A 6,246-nucleotide genomic window follows, 5' to 3' on the forward strand; every position below is an offset into this window, starting at 1 on the left:
TTTGTGGATTGGGTCGGGTTGTTGTAGGGGTTTGTGGATTGGGTCGGGTTGGTGTAGGGGTTTGTGGATTGGGTCGGGTTGGTGTAGGGGTTTGTGGATTGGGTCGGGTTGTTGTAGGGGTTTGTGGATTGGGTCCGGTTGGTGTAGGGGTTTGTGGATTGGGTCCAGTTGTTGTAGGGGTTTGTGGATTGGGTCGGGTTGGTGTAGGGGTTTGTAGATTGGGTCGGGTTGGTTGTAGGGGTTTGTGGATTGGGTCGGGTTGTTGTAGGGGTTTGTGGATTGGGTCGTGTTGGTGTAGGGGTTTGTGGATTGGGTCGGGTTGTTGTAGGGGTTTGTGGATTGGGTCGGGTTGGTGTAGGGGTTTGTGGATTGTGTCCGGTTGGTGTAGGGGTTTGTGGATTGGGTCGGGTTGTTGTAGGGGTTTGTGGATTGGGTCGGGTTGGTGTAGGGGTTTGTGGATTGTGTCCGGTTGGTGTAGGGGTTTGTGGATTGGGTCGGGTTGGTGTAGGGGTTTGTGGACTGGGTCGGGTTGGTGTAGGGGTTTGTGGATTGGGTCGGGTTGGTGTAGGGGTTTGTGGATTGGGTCGGGTTGGTGTAGGGGTTTGTGGATTGGGTCCGGTTGGTGTAGGGGTTTGTGGATTGGGTCGGGTTGGTGTAGGGTTTGTGGATTGGGTCCGGTTGTTGTAGGGGTTTGTGGATTGGGTCCGGTTGGTGTAGGGGTTTGTGGATTGGGTCGGGTTGGTGTAGGGGTTTGTGGATTGGGTCCGGTTGTTGTAGGGGTTTGTGGATTGGGTCGGGTTGTGTAGGGGTTTGTGGATTGGGTCGGGTTGGTGTAGGGGTTTGTGGATTGGGTCCGGTTGGTGTAGGGGTTTGTGGATTGGTTCCGGTTGTTGTAGGGGTTTGTGGATTGGGTCCGGTTGGTGTAGGGGTTTGTGGATTGGGTCGGGTTGGTGTAGGGGTTTGTGGATTGGGTCCGGTTGTTGTAGGGGTTTGTGGATTGGGTCCGGTTGGTGTAGGGGTTTGTGGATTGGGTCCGGTTGGTGTAGGGGTTTGTGGATTGGGTCGGGTTGGTGTTGGGGTTTGTGGATTGGGTCGGGTTGGTGTAGGGGTTTGTGGATTGGGTCCGGTTGGTGTAGGGGTTTGTGGATTGGGTCGGTTGGTGTAGGGGTTTGTGGATTGGGTTGGGTTGGTGTAGGGGTTTGTGGATTGGGTCGGGTTGTGTAGGGGTTTGTGGATTGGGTCGGTTGGTGTAGGGGTTTGTGGATTGGGTCGGGTTGGTGTCGGGGTTTGTGGATTGGGTCGGGTTGGTGTAGGGGTTTGTGGATTGGGTCGGGTTGGTGTAGGGGTTTGTGGATTGGGTCGGGTTGGTGTCGGGTTTGTGGATTGGGTCGGGTTGGTGTAGGGGTTTGTGGATTGGGTCGGTTGGTGTAGGGGTTTGTGGATTGGGTCCGGGTTGGTGTAGGGGTTTGTGGATTGGGTCCAGTTGTTAGGGGTTGTGGATTGGGTCGGGTTGGTGTAGGGGTTTTGTGGATTGGGTCGGTTGGTGTAGGGGTTTGTGGATTGGGTCGGGTTGGTGTAGGGGTTTGTGGATTGGGTCGGGTTGGTGTAGGGGTTTGTGGATTGGGTCGGGTTTGTGTAGGGGTTTGTGGATTGGGTCGGGTTGGTGTAGGGGTTTGTGGATTGGGTCGGGTTGGTGTAGGGGTTTGTGGATTGGGTCGGGTTGGTGTAGGGGTTTGTGGATTGGGTCGGGTTGGTGTAGGGGTTTGTGGATTGGGTCGGGTTGGTGTAGGGGTTGTGGGATTGGGTCGGGTTGGTGTAGGGGTTGTGGATTGGGTCCGGTTGGTGTAGGGGTTTGTGGATTGGGTCGGGTTGGTGTAGGGGTTTGTGGATTGGGTCGGGTTGTGTAGGGGTTGTGGATTGGGTCGGGTTGGTGTAGGGGTTTGTGGATTGGGTCCGGTTGTTGTAGGGGTTTGTGGATTGGGTCCGGTTGGTGTAGGGGGTTGTGGATTGGGTCGGTTGGTGTAGGGGTTTGTGGATTGGGTCGGGTTGGTGTAGGGGGTTGTGGATTGGGTCGGGTTGGTGTAGGGGTTTGTGGATTGGGTCCGGGTTGGTGTAGGGGTTTGTGGATTGGGTCCGGTTGGTTGTATGGGTTTGTGGATTAGGTTGGTTGGTGTAGGGGTTTGTGGATTGGGTCGGGTTGGTGTAGGGGTTTGTGGATTGGGTCGGGTTGGTGTAGGGGTTTGTGGATTGGGTCGGGTTGGTGTCGGGTTTGTGGATTGGGGTCGGGTTGGTGTAGGGGTTTGTGGATGGGGTCGGGTTGGTGTAGGGGTTTGTGGATTGGGTCGGGTTGGTGTCGGGGTTTTGTGGATGGGTCGGTTGGTGTAGGGGTTTGTGGAATTGGGTCGGGTTGGTGTAGGGTTTGTGGATTGGGTCCAGTTGTTGTAGGGGTTTGTGGCTTGGTCGGGGTTGGTGTAGGGGTTTGTGGATTGGGTCGGGTTGGTGTAGGGGTTTGTGGATTGGGTCGGGTTGTTTGTAGGGGTTTGTGGATTGGGTCCGGTTGGTGTAGGGGTTTGTGGATTGGGTCGGGTTGGTGTAGGGGTTTGTGGATTGGGGTCGGTTGGGTGTAGGGGTTTGTGGATTGGGTCGGGTTGTTGTAGGGGGTTTGTGGATTGGGTCCGGGTTGGTGTAGGGGTTTGTGGATTGGGTCGGGTTGGTGTAGGGGTTTGTGGATTGGGTCGGGTTGGTGTAGGGGTTTGTGGATTGGGGTCCGGGTTGGTGTAGGGGTTTGTGGATTGGGTCGGGTTGGTGTAGGGGTTTGTGGATTGGGTCGGGTTGGTGTAGGGGTTGTGGATTGGGTCCGGTTGGTGTAGGGGTTTGTGGATTGGGTCGGGTTGGTGTAGGGGTTTGTGGATTGGGTCGGGTTGTTGTAGGGGTTTGTGGATTGGGTCGGGTTGGTGTAGGGGTTTGTGGATTGGGTCGGGTTGGTGTAGGGGTTTGTGGATTGGGTCGGGTTGGTGTAGGGGTTTGTGGATTGGGTCCGGTTGGTGTAGGGGTTTGTGGATTGGGTCGGGTTGGTGTAGGGGTTTGTGGATTGGGTCGGGTTGGTGTAGGGGTTTGTGGATTGGGTCGGGTTGGTGTAGGGGTTTGTGGATTGGGTCGGGTTGGTGTAGGGGTTTGTGGATTGGGTCGGGTTGTTGTAGGGGTTTGTGGATGGGTCGGGTTGGTGTAGGGGTTTGTGGATTGGGTCGGGTTGTTGTAGTGGTTTGTGGATTGGGTCGGGTTGGTGTAGGGGTTTGTGGATTGGGTCCGGTTGGTGTAGGGGTTTGTGGATTGGGTCGGGTTGGTGTAGGGGTTTGTGGATTGGGTCGGGTTGTTGTAGGGGTTTGTGGATTGGGTCGGGTTGTTGTAGGGGTTTGTGGATTGGGTCGGGTTGGTGTAGGGGTTTGTGGATTGGGTCGGGTTGGTGTAGGGGTTTGTGGATTGGGTCGGGTTGGTGTAGGGGTTTGTGGATTGGGTCGGGTTGGTGTCGGGGTTTGTGGATTGGGTCGGGTTGGTGTAGGGGTTTGTGGATTGGGGTCGGGTTGGTGTAGGGGTTTGTGGATTGGGTCCGGTTGTTGTAGGGGTTTGTGGATTGGGTCCAGTTGTTGTAGGGGTTTGTGGATTGTGTCGGGTTGTTGTAGGGGTTTGTGGATTGGGTCGGGTTGGTGTGGTGGTTTGTGGATTGGGTCCAGTTGTTGTAGGGGTTTGTGGATTGGGTCCGGTTGGTGTCGGGGTTTGTGGATTGGGTCGGGTTGGTGTAGGGGTTTGTGGATTGGGTCGGGGTTGTTGTAGGGGTTTGTGGATTGGGTCGGGTTGTTGTAGGGGTTTGTGGATTGGGTCGGGTTGGTGTAGGGGTTTGTGGATTGGGTCCAGTTGTTGTAGGGGTTTGTGGATTGGGTCGGGTTGTTGTAGGGGTTTGTGGATTGGGTCGGGTTGGTGTAGGGGTTTGTGGATTGGGTCGGGTTGTTGTAGGGGTTTGTGGATTGGGTCCGGTTGTTGTAGGGGTTTGTGGATTGGGTCGGGTTGTTGTAGGGGTTTATGGATTGGGTCGGGTTGTTGTAGGGGTTTGTGGATTGGGTCGGGTTGTTGTAGGGGTTTGTGGATTGGGTCGGGTTGTTGTAGGGGTTTGTGGATTGGGTCCGGTTGGTGTAGGGGTTTGTGGATTGGGTCGGGTTGGTGTAGGGGTTTGTGGATTGGGTCCGGTTGTTGTAGGGGTTTGTGGATTGGGTCGGGTTGTTGTAGGGGTTTGTGGATTGGGTCCGGTTGGTGTAGGGGTTTGTGGATTGGGTCGGGTTTGTGTAGGGGTTTGTGGATTGGGTCGGGTTGTTGTAGGGGTTTGTGGATTGGGTCCGGTTGGTGTAGGGGTTTGTGGATTGGGTCGGGTTGTTGTAGGGGTTTGTGGATTGGGTCCGGTTGTTGTAGGGGTTTGTGGATTGGGTCGGGTTGTTGTAGGGGTTTGTGGATTGGGTCGGGTTGTTGTAGGGGTTTGTGGATTGGGTCGGGTTGGTGTAGGGGTTTGTGGATTGGGTCGGGTTGTTGTAGGGGTTTGTGGATTGGGTCGGGTTGGTGTAGGGGCTTGTGGATTGGGTCGGTTGTTGTAGGGGTTTGTGGATTGGGTCGGGTTGGTGTAGGGGTTTGTGGATTGGGTCGGTTGGTGTAGGGGTTTGTGGATTGGGTCCAGTTGTTGTAGGGGTTTGTGGATTGGGTCGGGTTGGTGTAGGGGTTTGTGGACTGGGGTCCGGTTGGTGTAGGGGTTTGTGGATTGGGTCGGGTTGGTGTAGGGGTTTGTGGATTGGGTCGGGTTGGTGTAGGGGTTTGTGGATTGGGTCCGGTTGTTGTAGGGGTTTGTGGATTGGGTCGGGTTGGTGTAGGGGTTTGTGGATTGGGTCGGGTTGGTGTAGGGGTTTGTGGATTGGGTCGGGTTGGTGTAGGGGTTTGTGGATTGGGTCCGGTTGGTGTAGGGGTTTGTGGATTGGGTCAGGTTGGTGTAGGGGTTTGTGGATTGGGTCGGGTTGGTTGTAGGGGTTTGTGGATTGGGTCGGGTTGGTGTAAGGGTTTGTGGATTGGGTCGGGTTGTTGTAGGGGTTTGTGGATTGGGTCGGGTTGGTGTAGGGGTTTGTGGATTGGGTCCGGTTGGTGTAGGGGTTTGTGGATTGGGTCCAGTTGTTGTAGGGGTTTGTGGATTGGGTCGGGTTGGTGTAGGGGTTTGTGGATTGGGTCCGGTTGGTGTAGGGGTTTGTGGATTGGGTCCGGTTGGTGTAGGGGTTTGTGGATTGGGTCGGGTTGGTGTAGGGGTTTGTGGATTGGGTCGGGTTGGTGTAGGGGTTTTGTGGATTGGGTCGGGTTGGTGTAGGGGTTTGTGGATTGGGTCCGGTTGGTGTAGGGGTTTGTGGATTGGGTCGGGTTGGTGTAGGGGTTTGTGGATTGGGTCGGGTTGGTGTAGGGGTTTGTGGATTGGGTCGGGTTGTTGTAGGGGTTTGTGGATTGGGTCGGGTTGGTGTAGGGGTTTGTGGATTGGGTCGGGTTGGTGTAGGGGTTTGTGGATTGGGTCGGGTTGGTGTAGGGTTTGTGGATTGGGTCGGGTTGGTGTAGGGGTTTGTGGATTGGGTCCGGTTGGTGTAGGGGTTTGTGGATTGGGTCGGGTTGGTGTAGGGGTTTGTGGATTGGGTCGGGTTGGTGTAGGGGTTTGTGGATTGGGTCCGGGTTGGTGTAGGGGTTTGTGGATTGGGTCGGGGTGGTGTCGGGGTTTGTGGATTGGGTCGGGTTGGTGTAGGGGTTTGTGGATTGGGTCGGGGTTGGTGTAAGGGGTTTGTGGATTGGGTCCGGTTGGTGTTAGGGGTTGTGGATTGGGTCGGGTTGTTGTAGGGGTTTGTGGATTGGGTCGGGTTGGTGTAGGGGTTTGTGGATTGGGTCGGGTTGGTGTAGGGGTTTGTGGATTGGGTCGGGTTGGTGTAGGGTTTGTGGATTGGGGTCGGGTTGTTGTAGGGGTTTGTGGATTGGGTCCGGTTGGTGTAGGGGTTTGTGGATTGGGTCGGTTGGTGTAGGGGTTTGTGGATTGGGTTCGGGTTGGTGAGGGTTTGTGGATTGGGTCGGGGTGTGTAGGGGGTTTGTGGATTGGGTCGGGTTGGTGTCAGGGGTTTGTGGATTGTGTCGGGTTGGTGGTAGGGGTTTGTGGATTGGTGGTCGGGTTGGTTGTCGGTTTGTGGA

The sequence above is a fragment of the Scyliorhinus canicula genome, chromosome 13, assembly GCF_902713615.1.
Source record: "Scyliorhinus canicula chromosome 13, sScyCan1.1, whole genome shotgun sequence".
Taxonomy (NCBI): Eukaryota; Metazoa; Chordata; class Chondrichthyes; order Carcharhiniformes; family Scyliorhinidae; genus Scyliorhinus; species Scyliorhinus canicula.